This window comes from Garra rufa, chromosome 23, assembly GCF_049309525.1.
Source record: "Garra rufa chromosome 23, GarRuf1.0, whole genome shotgun sequence".
In the NCBI taxonomy this organism is placed as follows: Eukaryota; Metazoa; Chordata; class Actinopteri; order Cypriniformes; family Cyprinidae; genus Garra; species Garra rufa.
This window is the reverse complement of record NC_133383.1, coordinates 10,011,983-10,025,335: the sequence shown is the minus strand read 5'-3', so window position 1 is coordinate 10,025,335 and position 13,353 is coordinate 10,011,983. Positions and strand designations below refer to the sequence as shown.

Here is a 13,353-nt window from a genome sequence, read left to right as displayed (position 1 = left end):
TTTTATTTATACAGTGTCTGGATCTGACTGGACCACCCATATACCGCCCACTGTGAAGCTGCATAATAATATATTTTTTTTTTAGTGAATGTATTTAGGGGCAGCTGTGAATATCCATCATTTTAGCAATATGGCTGCCCACTGCTCCGAGTGTGTGTTCACTGTGTGTGTGTGTGTGTGTGTGTGTGTGTGTGTTTGTTTGTTTTTGTGACATATCAGGACACAAATTGGTGTAATAACATGGGTATGACATAGGTATTACAAGGAGAGGGTGACTTATGAGGACATTGCCCATGTCCCCACTTTTCAAAAGGCTTATAAATCATACAGAATACGTTTTTTTGAGAATGTAAAGATATGCACAGTCTCCTGTGAGGGCTAGGTTTAGGTGTAGGGAAGGTGTAGGGTGATAGCAAATATCGTTTGTACAGTATAAAAACCATTACGTCTATGGAATGTCCCCACAATTCACAAAAACAAACGTGTGTGTGTGTGTGTGTGTGTGTGTGTGTGTGTGCACTTGGATGGGTTAAATGCAGAGCACAAATTCCAAGTATGGATCACGATACCTGGCCACACGACACATCCTTTCCTTTCTTTCCATTATTTTCCTCTCCTTCCTTTATTTAGGCGCACAATATAAGCCTGTGCTCTCACATTTGGTATCCAATGTATTCTATTATTGTATTAGCATAAATTTTTCATTTTTCAAAATTTTCAAGTTCAATCCATTGTGTGGAATAAAAATAAGATATTACAACATATTACAACACAGCATCATTTAACTACATATTTATGTCCTTCAGGTATTAAGAATGATGTTATAAAAGTAATGTCAATCAGAGAGGATGCCAGGTGAAGTAAGAAAGAGCTTGATTGACAGGCAATCCGACCAACCATAACAAAGAATCCTCCATTTTTTTGTCAGACAAACAAACCAGACAGAGTAGATTAAAAAAATAGTGTGTATTAACTAGCGCTGTCAATCGATTTAAAAAAAAAAGTAATGAATCGCACATTTTTTTCTGAAATTGCAATAATTTCACATTCAATCTTAAAATTAATGTAGAAATTAATTATACTTTTTTTAATGCGTTTCATTTTATGACTGAAAAGCAAATAACACTAATACCAACTGATGTAACTGATGGTCACGCAAAATCAGTGCTGGATCTACCTAATTAATGACACATGTGGTTGCATTGGGCTCCCGTGACCACCAGGGGCCGTTATGTCAGTGGTTCAGACAGTAATGCTTGGTGGTAATGACTTGTAATAAGTTTTTTGTGTTAGTCATGTTAATGCTTGAAAATTAAGAGGCTGCACTATCGGTCTGCTGATGAAGAAAAAAGAGAGAAAGTAAGTGACCTAGATAAAGGTAAAGTGATGAATTTTGAAAGTATATTGTTGAAATGGCAGTTGCTGAATCATTTCTTTTTCGTTTAATATTCCGCATTATGAGAACATTTTGAAGACTCTGTTTCAACAACGGTGTCAAATGGTATGCAGGACTTATTTAGTGCCGAATCCTTCTAGATTAGGATTTGGGACTCTGTTTCTGACCGTCTGTGTTCTGATACTTGCAATAATTTGCATTTATATATATATATAATATATAAATAAACAACAGATTCGACCTAGAACGTTTTATCTTATTTGTCTACTGCCTATGCTAATTTTCTTCAGAAGTTATGACTGATAAAAATGTGTATGCTTTTAAACTAAAGTTGCGTTGTGTAGTGCACACTGGACGCAGACCCTTATATATGCATAATTCCTCCTGTCCTACCACTCTGCCTCGTTCATGTTCTGAGTGGGATTCAAACCGAAATCGTTGGTATGGGAGGAGGGTTTGCTAACAAGAATTCTTGAGACTGCAGTCTCTATCGTCAGTCACTACCATGCCTCTAGAGATCAGGGTAGTTAGGTTTATTCACACAACTCTCAGCAGCTGCCCTCCATAACATTCACCCCCCAAACCTCATTCTCTTCTGGGTCACGGCACCAATGTAACTCCTCCGGTCTTAACCACCTGCCATATTCTTTTTCGGAGTGGGACTCAAAACCTGGGTTGTCGGGCTGGTAGGTGGGCATATTAACAAGGCCACTAAAGACTGCAGTCTGTAGCGTAATTCACTACTAAATACAGTGAGGGCAAAAATTATTTGATCCCCTGATGATTTTGTACATTTGCCCACTGACATGATCAGTCTGTAATTTCAATGGTAGGTTTATTTGAACAGTGAGAGACAGAATAAAAAAAAAAAAAATACAGAAAAACACATTTTAAAAAAAAAAAGTTATAAATTGATTTGCACTTTTAATGCCTGCAAAACATGACTTGTTGGCAATCACAGAGATTGCATGTTTCTTGTAGTTGGCCACCAGGTTTGCTCACATCTCAGAATGGATTTTGTCTATTGAGGCTGATGTTTGACAACTCAAACCTTCAGCTCCCTCCACAGATTTTCTATATGATTATGGTCTGAAGACTGGCTAGGCCACTCCAGGACCTTAATGTGCTCTCTGTGTTGGTACAATGAGGTGTCTTTCACTGGAGGATCTCAGACTTCTGGAGGGAGTGTAGATTCGAAGTAGTGAATGGAGGTAGGCAGGTGATGAGCCGATGGCTATCCTATATGCCAGCATCAGTGTCTTGAATTTGACGTGAGCTGTAATCGGTAGCCAGTGCAGGGATATGAAGAGAGGTGTGACATGGGCCTTTTTGGGCTCATTGAAGACCAGTCGTGCTGCTGCATTCTGAATCATTTGTAGAGGTCTGATTGTACATGCTGGAAGATCGGCTAAAAGAGCATTGCAGTAGTCCAGCCTGGAAATGACCAGGGCCTGGATGAGGAGTTGTGAAGCATGCTCTGTTAGGAAGGGCCTGATCTTTCTGATGTTTGGGCAATGCAAACCTGCAAGGTTGAGCAGTTTTAGCTATGTTGTCTTTAAAAGTCAATTGGTCGTCAAAGATTACACCAAGGTTTCTGGCTGAAGTCGATGTGGTTGTTGATAAACCTAACTGGATGGAGAAATCATGTTGTAAAGTTGGAGTGGCAGGAAAGATAAGGAGTTCAGTCTTTGCTAGATGGAGCTGTAGATGGTGTTCCTCCATCCATGCAGAGATATCTGCCAAGCAGCCTGAGATCCGTGCAGCTACCGATGGATCATCTGGTTTGAATGAAAGATAGAGCTGTGTGTCGTCAGCATAGCAATGGTAGGAGAAGCCATGTGCCTGTATGATGGGGCCCAGAGATGTAGTGTATAAGGAGAAGAGGAGGGGTCCAAGAACTGATCCCTGAGGAACCCCAGTGACCAGTTGATGAATTTTGAATACCTTCCCTCCACAGGCCTCTCTGAAAGACCTACTTGAGACCAGCTAAGTGAAGTCCTTGTGATGCCCAGCAATGAGAGGGTGGACAGGAGGATCTAATCATTCATTGTGTCAAAAGCTGCAGATAGGTCCAGCAAAATGAGTACTGATGATTTGGAATCAGCTTTTGCAGTCCACAAGGCTTCAGTGACAGACAGTAGCAGTAACTATGGTCCCAGCTGCCTTGAGATCATTGACGAGATAATCCTCTGTATTTCTGGGTTGATTTCTCATTGTTCTCATGATCATTGAAACTGCACGAGGCGAGATCTGGCATGGAGCCCCAGGCAGAGTGAGATTGTTAGTTATTTTGTGCTTCTTACATTTTCAAATAATCATACCAACTGTTGTCACCTTCTCACCAAGCTGTTTGGCGATGGTCTTGTAGCTAGAGGTGGGCGGTATACCGGTGTCATAGTCAGCACCGGTGTGACATTGCACCACGACATGGATTTTCTATTACAAGAATTGTGAAGGTGATATCGAAGAAGAACATACGAAGATGCACTGGCGGATCGCCCACATGTCATGTCCATTTTTATGGGAGCCCCATGGGCCCAGAAATATGGAGGTCCAGGTTCAGAACTCAGCTTGTCGGCGTGGGAAATTCAAGTGGAGTACTTGGCGGGCCTCCAAGGGTTAAACGCAGCACAGAAGACCCAGCTCATTTTAAACTCACTCGAAGGCGAAGCCAGGAGAGAAGTGCAAGCGGCGCCGGAAGCAACCCGAGCCACAGCCCAGGCTATCCTCGACTTTTTAACAGGTAGCTGTTTTTTAATTGCAAGCAGGGACCTCAGCAGATCATACGTGCCTTTGCTTTGCAACTGCGGGAATAATTGTCTCGGTTGAGGAAGAGGCCGGACCATGGGCTTGGAGAAGGAGAAGCCCTCCTAAAGGACCAGTTTCTTTTGGGATTGCGAGATGGCTCAATACGTCAGAGCCTCTGAACACAACTTTGTCGAAATTCGACTCTGATGTTGATGAGCTACGTCAGGAAGCTTTGGCCCTCGAACAGGATCAGGCAGATACCTCAGACCCCTCCCACTGTATGGCTGCTAGTGCGGCCTGTAGTTCCCTGCCTCCTGGTATGCCCGACTGGAAACAGGCCCTACGGGAAGAGCTGAGAAGAGATGTCCGTGATCAGATGACAGAGCTGTCTAAAACTTTCCTAGAAGAATTACGCCGAGAACATTACCGTCCAGCCTCCGGCACGATACGAAAACTGGATGGAGCCACCATGTTCTAGGGACTAGAAAGGTTTGGTGGGGGGGTATGTCACGAGTTGACGAAACATTCAGCTTTTTTTTTTGCCAGGCGGAACTAATGTTCATCGCGATTGCCTCCCGCCGGACCCATAACAACGGAACACCAGGGTAGTCCCCGCGAATGGGGTGATTAGCTGAAATCGCCGGCAGCTGTGTACGAGGGGATCGAAGCTCTGTGATTGGGACATGTTGCGATCATGGGAGGATAAGAGGAGAGAGTACAGGCTGAAGGAGGGCGTTCTTCTTTTTCCAGGGGGACTGTGGATCTGTGAGGCAGCATGAGGGGGATAGGAGGAGGAGAGGAAGTGGGGCTGGGAGACGGGTGCGGGACTATGAGTGTGGGAGGAGCACGTTAATGCAACTGGAGGAAGGAAGCCTCTGTACAGCAAGATTATTTGTGAGAGACTATATTGGAATGTATTATTTGACAGCCCTTCAGGAGGATTGCATACCCGAAGACTCACCGACTGCTTTGCAGTAAAATCCCCCCGCCTGAACTTCTTCTGCTGTAAGCCTTGTGTCTGCCAGCCCCTCGAGAGGATCTCGTACCCGAAGACTCGCCGACAGCTCTGCGGTGAAGCCCTCCAGCCGCGAGTTCTCTGCCTGTTACCTGCAGAAGAAGAGGATTATGTACCCGAATTACGCAACCGAACTGTCTTGCAGTAGCCTTGGTTCAGTCGTGAATCCCGACTCGTCCCTTCTACTGAAAGCCAGTGAAGCCACTTACCGGAGCACTCGCTACACTGCACCCTGTGGGCCTTCGGTAAGCCCGTAGGACGGAACAACCTTGCCCAGAAGACCCACTATTTGAAACTTTTTATCCATTTTTGTACCCAATAAATACTGTTACCTGAAGTTTTGTCCGTTGTCCTTGCCTGACCTCTGTCCGACTCCCTAAGGGTGGTGATTGGTGATTGTCTAGTTACAAACTGTGTACGTTGTTGTAAAACTACATTAAACTTAGCTTTGTAACGTTAATTATTGTCTGTTAGCTTTGTCTGTTAATGATTTAGAAGTCATGTACAATTATTTTAAACTGTTTTGGATCAGTTATAACTGCATTAACCCTCATGTACTGTTCGATTTTAGTTACTTCCTGTACGGTCTGGGTAAAATTGACCCTAATTGGATTCAGAAAAAAATCATATTGGAACATATAATGTATGAATATGTTTCTAAACTTGTTTTTTTTTGTTTTTTTACAGTTTTGTTTTGACTAATTTTGAATATACACAGTATGCTGACTTTTTTTGCATGGTTGTTTTAACTTGTTTTTGTTGTTTTGCATTTGTTGCTCAAAACATCAGAACTGAACAATTTAATATTGCTGTATAATGAAAAAAATATTCACTTTTTGCCTAAGTTGGGTCATTTTTTGTTTTGTAGACTAAATTCATAAATTCAAGGAATTACTCAAGACAAGATGAGCACACAGCAAGTGCATGCTTTCTGCATACGAATTTCTTGCACTTCACACACATGGTTCTGGTTTTGCTGTCAGTCCACTCTTGCACTCAGTGATGCATCCTTATGCATTGTACTCATCACAAGGACATTATTTTTTTTTTTGGACAGTAGGAAACAACTGTTGCGTTATTTGAGAAAGCAAATTTTGACGAATACATCTTTCTGTGCTCCATGTTCAGAATCTCTCTGGGTAGCTCAGGTTTGTTTTTTGTTTTCATTGTCCCAATCAAAACACTTGGACTGGAGTTGAAGAGCAAATGTTATTTTGTGTCTGTACTGGTGCTTTTGAATAGCTGGCTATGTGGGTCAAAATGACCCACAAACATTATAAACGTATAGACTTTTCTGTATGTACATTTAACAACACATTAGCGTGTTGAAACTTTGCATGCATGTTCATGACCCTAAATGAGAAAAACCCACAAAATATCAAGAAAAAAAACATAGTTTTAATAGCATTTCAGATAGATTGCAAAAATAGATGACAGCTCATTTTTACTATCTGTAGCTGACAAAATATTTTTTTCTGTATTGAAATAAGTGGGGGAAATCTCCTTTTTTTTTGGCTTCCTAGGCTAGTAAAAAACTAAAATAACAAAATGTAACCAAGAAATATTACTTTTTTGGGTCTGTAGAGTTGCGCTAGAGCATTAAAATAGGTGGGTCAAATTGAGCCGGGAACAGTACGAACGTAACAAAAAGATTTTTAGTCATGCCAAAACACATCGGCATGTAGAAACTTTGCATGCATGTTCATGACCCTAAATGAGAAAAACACACAAAATATCAAGAAAAACAAGATAGTTTTAATGGTATTTTAGATAAGTTGCAAATATAAATGATAGCTCATTTTTACCATTTGTAGCTGACAAAATATATTTCTGCATTGAAATAAGTGGGAAAATCTGATTTTTTGGCTTCATAGGCTAGTAAAAAGCTAAAATAACAAAATATAACCAAGAAATTGTACAATTTTGGGTCGGTAGAGTTGCCCTAGAACAGCGGTTCCCAACCGGGGGGCCGTGAGATATCTTAAAATTAATGTAAATATTATCCTGTAATTGTTTAATTTCATTATTAATGCGCTAAATGAGAATAATAAAAGCACAGCCTCTCTCGTGTTCTGTGATTGATTGCTTCAGACGGCGCAGCAAGCCTCATCGCACTGTTAAATACAGACTGAATGGCGGCTCAAAACTTCCAAATGCTGTACGCAAACTAATGTTACATCTCTCGGCTGCATGCATGAAGCAAACCGTCGTAAAGGTAAAAACGATTAGTGTCATAATAACAAACTTGCGCGTGCCTAATGTCTCGTGTAAATCAGAGTCGTGCATGAGACACGCATAAGTCTGCTATTGATTCACAAACTATGCGCGCTCTCGGGGCTCTGATCCCTATCGTATTTTTGCGTGAAATTACAAACATTTGCCTAGTTGTCCAAATTAATGTGAGTGTTTTATAATAGATGCTCACCCATAGAAGAGGAGTAAGGCTCGGTGTTTATGAGCATCAGGCGCGCACTGACAGAGTTCACTGATCCCGTCTTCATCAAACCTTCACATCGATGTGTTTCAACAGATTTAGAATGTATTTGCTGTAGTTTGAATTTGTGTATTATTTTTTTAATGGATACAAACAGTAGCTATTCAGTCAGTCAAGTTCAAGGGGATAGGTTTAGTGATCTTTTGGTATCTCCCTGTTGTTGTAGAGCAGGTTCACTTATTTAAGAAAAAGTACTCTTAAGTTGTAAAGAATGTCTGAAGTAAAATAATTTTAAAAGTTAGAATTGAGCAGAGGGTTTCTTTAAAGATTATAAGGTATATTTGAAGTTTTAATTTAAATTTAATTTGAATTCTGAGGGTTTTTTTTCATAACATGCAGTAGAAGAATAATTAAGGCAAAACAAATGTTTTGGTTAATAAAAAAGTTTTAAAAATAAATTATTTTTTCTTTACTGTGGAAGTACAGTATAAGATGACATGTCAGGCATAGGGGGGCCTTGCAAAATTGGCCGGAGAAGGAGGGGGGCCCCGGAGTAAAAAAGGTTGGGAACCCCTGCCCTAGAACATTAAAATAGGTGGGTCAAATTGACCCAGGAACAGTACAAACGTAACAATTTTTTTAGACATGCCAAAACACATCGGCATGTTGAAACTTTGCATGCATATTCATGACCCTAAATGAGAAAAACACACAAAATATCAAGAAAAACAAGATAGTTTTAATGGTATTTTAGATAAGTTGCAAATATAAATGATAGCTCATTTTTACCATTTGTAGCTGAAAAAATATATTTCTGCATTGAAATAAGTAGGAAAATCTGATTTTTTGGTTTCATAGGCTAGTAAAAAGCTAAAATAACAAAATATAACCAGGAAATTGTACAATTTTGGGTCGGTAGAGTTGCCCTAGAACATTAAAATAGGTGGGTCAAATTGACCCGGGAACAGTACGAACGTAAAAAAAAAAAAAATTATGGATATGTCAAAATACATCATTGTGTTGAAACTTCACATGCATATTCATGACACTAAATGAGGAAAAGTCACCTAAATTTAAAAAGAAAAACCTAGGTTAAATAGTATATCTGACAACTCAAAAATCAAAACGGGTCAAATTGACCCAGAACAGTACATGAGGATGTAAACTTTAATCAATACATGCAACATAGTGTTTACAGCCTGCAACTGCATACGAGTAAAGACTATAACACTCACATTTATGTATCTCAATATTAGGACGGGGTAAGTTATGTTAACCGATCACTTATTTGCTCTTGTTCAGTCAGCTATACCTCAGTAAACAAGCACTACTATCTCTCTCTCAGTACGCTATCCTGCCAGTAACGTTACATACAAAGATATATCAAAATGACATGAAGTTTACTAACCATTCAGAAGCGCCTTGTTTAAGCCTTAATTGCCGAACTTCTTCTCGGGTGTCATCTTGTTCCGGGTCCAACTCAGGTTCAAGCTGATATAGTTGCACAGATGTATTTTCAAAGCCTCTCGCGATCATTATTTCCCCAAATAATACCAAAGACTATAGAATACCCAAGACATGTCACTCGTATAGTTTTGTATGGGGAAAAATGCAACGCTCATTATGGCCGCGAAGCCCCGCCTTCTTAGTGAAAGAGCCGATCGTTGATTAGTACAGTCAGTGTGTCACCGCAGCTGCCGTTAGAAGTCCCGGTTGCTATAGAAACAATCAGCGCTTTAAGACATGTGCTCAGTACTGAGCATGTGCACTGGCTCGTTTAGCTGGGGAAAAAAAGTTTTTTAAAGGAGAACTCCGGTGTGATATTGACCTAAAGTGTATTGAATCATGATACCGAGTGTGAACGTACCTTGCATATTTCATCTCGGTTTGTGTCCAGCTGTCCGAAATCTGGGGTCAGTTAGCCGATGCTCACAACAGGCTGTCTATGAGAGTGAACAGGGCATCGGAAAAGCCATGTAAATAAATCACTGTTTTACGCCATTTACGAGGCACAAAGTAGCTCCACACTTCATCGGTAGACTTCCTAGGGCCCTGACATTTAAAACGAGACATTGAGAACTCAGAAAAAGCACCGGTAGTTTATTTACAAGAAGATTTATACAGACATCTTCCACCAGGAACAGAGCAGTCGCCGCCATCTTAAATGTAGTCACGATAAGTCGAGTGTCGAGCACGAAGGAAACTACAACCTGATACGTTGATAACCTGATAAATTCATTGGTGCTCGACACTCGATTTATCGTGACTAAGTTCAGGATGGCGGCTACCGGATTTTCTTTCCCAGGTACTGTCTGTATAAATCTTCTTGTAAATAAACTAACGGTGCTTTTTCTGAGTTCTCAATGTCTCGTTTTAAATGTCAGGGCCCTAGGAAGTCTACCGATGAAGTGCGGAGCTACTTTGTGCCTCGTAAATGGCGTAAAACAGTGATTTATTTACATGGCTCCTTCGATGCCCGATTGACTTTCATTGACAACCTGTTGTGAGCATCGGCTAACTGACCCCAGATTTCGGACAGCTGGACACAAACCGAGATGAAATTTGCAAGGTACGTTCACACTCGGTATCATGATTCAATACACTTTAGGTCAATATCACACCGGAGTTCTCCTTTAACGCTATTAGAGCACAAGGAACCATATTTATGAGGCAGTTCTTGTTGGATTTCTTTGGAGATTTAAAATATGAAATTTAATCGTAAGCTTTGTGAACAGTTTTGGAGAATTTGATGTTTCCCCATTCAAAGAGATAGGAGCTGCACTTTCCTGCCCTGAGTAGCATTTCAAAGATGGCCGCCGAGTGACATGAATTGTCTTAAAGGGACTTTCATAATACCCTCAATTGTTGTCTATGCAGCACCTCATGTGTGTTGTAATGACACGCCCCACGGAAATGAGGGGTGGGGTGAGCAGAGATTCATATAATTTAAAGGGCCAGGTACTGATATCGCTTGCTGAGAACAGAGCCATTTTTTACCAGGTAGAATTAGTTTTTTTTTTTTACACTACCAGTGAGAATTTTTAATCAAAGTATATTACAAACTTTTCATTAGGACCCTAAAGAATCATATTAACTTTTGGAAAATGGGCATCGGGTGACCCCTTTAAACGAATCTTGTGAAATGATTCAATTTTCCATTCATAAAGACAGTCACTTATTCAGGAATGAATCAGCTGTTTGAACAAATCAAATTAATGATATGATTCAGTAATTAAATCAGTCAGCCATCTGTTGGATATATAAATCATTTAAAATTTCTGTATTCGAAATTTAATATTTAGAGATCTTAACAATAATCTCAGTTCTTAAACTTTTATGTCAATGATTGACAGTTTTTATATTATCTGTTTTATATATTTAATACTGGGTCAGTTTGATTTGTTTGGTTAAAGGTTGTATCAGCGATTTCTAGCCTGAAACATAAAGTGTCAAATTCAGCTGACCTTTCTACACGATCCACTCGCTGCCTGCCCCATAAATTGTCTGTGAAAAAAAAACGCGTCTCTCTGGTCAACCAAGGGTCCGAGATATGCCAAAAAACAATCGGTGCTACCAACTATTCCACAGATAAACAGTGTTCCAACCAATCAGCATCAGGGATTTGGTGTCGTGGACTTTTGCTTCGCCTCTCTCACATCCCTGCACCAGTAGGAGAGTCCACAACACCAACCCCTTGACGCTGATTGGTTGGAACACTGTTTGTTTATCTGTGGAATAGTTGATACCGCCGATTGATTTTAGGGCATATCTCGGACCTTAGGCTGACCAGAGAGACGCATTTTTTTCACAGACAATTTATGGGGCAGGCAGCGAACGGATCGTGATGAAAGCTCAGCTGAATTTGACACCTTATGTTTCAGGCTAGAAATCGCTGATACAACCTTCAACTTTGGTTAAATCTTTTTATAATAATACTGTGCAGAGCACAAAATCAAGATCCGAAACATGGTTCACTGTGTTCATTGTTCATGATGTTAAGTTTAGAAATGATGTGCATTCACTTGTGAAATTTTAGCATGCAAATATAGGGGAGAACTTCAGGATATCAGTCCTAAAAATCGGTCTTGCAAGAACTAGTCAGGTTTGTACTGGTTTATCAATGTGATAACAGAATAATTGTCATCGTTCAGCATCAGAGTGGGCGTAGAAGGGTAGTCCTGTCTGATCCAGAAACTATATAAATGCAAAGATAGTAGGGAGAGCAGAACAAACTCCTAAGAGAAGAAGATTCAGTCATGGCCTATGAGACAGAGGATCATGAGATTCAACACTGTTTTCCTGCCATCAACTCATCATGTATCAAGGGAAAACGCTCCAGACATGAATATAACATCATTTACTTGTTTGTATCAGTGCTGTCAGCATGGACTGTGTTTCTGAACCTGCTGGTGATCATCTCCATCTCTCACTTCAAGAAGCTTCACACTCCAACCAACCTGATCATTCTCTCTCTGGCTGTGGCAGATCTGCTTACTGGACTTATTGTGATACCCTTAGAGGGCATCAAGCAAATTGAGACATGTTGGTACTTTGGAGACACTTACTGTGGACTGTTTGTAATAACTGTTAGGCTGCTCCTTTGTACATCTCTTAGTAATTTAGTTTTAATCGCTGTAGATCGTTACGTGGCTGTGTGTCACCCTTTACAGTACCCACAGAAAATAACAACTACAAAAACATTAATGTGCATCTGTCTCTCCTGGATTTGCTGTTCGGTTTACAATATTGAGTATGTAATTAGTAATGGATATTTTAATATCTCACACAAAACATTGTGTTATGGCCAGTGTATTGTCATGATTAGTCCTGCTTGGAGATTTACTGATTTGACCTTTTTCTTTTTATTTCCTTGTGTTGTGATCATCACTATATATTTGAGGATATTTTATGTTGTACAATGGCAAGTAAGAGTTATTAATTCATTAGTAAAAGTTGCTAAATGTGTAGTGGAAAGTTCAGTCAGGAGGAAATCGGAGAGTAAAGCTGCTCTGACATTGGGAATCATTGTAACAGTTTATCTGCTTTGCTGGATTCCTTTTTATATCTGTTCTCTAACAAAAATCACAACAATCACTTCTACTACAATGACATTTTTAACATGGACTTTGTATATTAGCTGTGGTCTGAATCCTCTCATCTATGCTTTATTTTACCGCTGGTTTAAAATATCAGTTAAACACATTCTAACTCTTAGAATATTTCAGCCAGCATCTTCTTTGACAGACATATTCACTGATTTTCATTCTTGACTGATATGAGTTTAACTGTATTTTATATATATATATATATATATATTTTTTTTTTTTTCAACTTGGAACACAACCTCTGTTCTCAATCGCTAAAAAATGCCCAAATATTGTTTTTACATCATATTTGTATTCATGTTTTCAGATTGAGACATATGATTTAGCATTCAATATTAACTAAATATTAAAGGGATATGAAAAACTATTTTTCTCTTAACTGTGATCATTTACTCTCCATCATGTCTGAAGTTAAGGCAGAATGACCATTCAAAAAAAAAAAAATGCAATAAACTTAAATGGTGGCTGAGGCTGCCAGTATCTCTCCTGTTCCTAGAAAGAATAAATTACATTTATTTATTTTCTGGAGAAGTGATCCCAAAATTTGTGGACAATGTGAGAAAAATGTTGATTTAAAAAAAATCATTCAGTAATGTAAAGTATTAGTATATACAGGGGTTGGACAATGAAACTGAAACACTGGCCAATACAATGT

At 39.6% G+C, this 13,353-nt stretch overlaps 1 pseudogene; it reads left to right on the top strand.

Annotated features, from left to right (window-relative positions):
- Positions 1–4,919: 4,919 nt before the first annotated feature.
- LOC141298904 (trace amine-associated receptor 13c-like) lies at positions 4,920–12,863 on the top strand (annotated as a pseudogene).
- Positions 12,864–13,353: the final 490 nt, after the last annotated feature.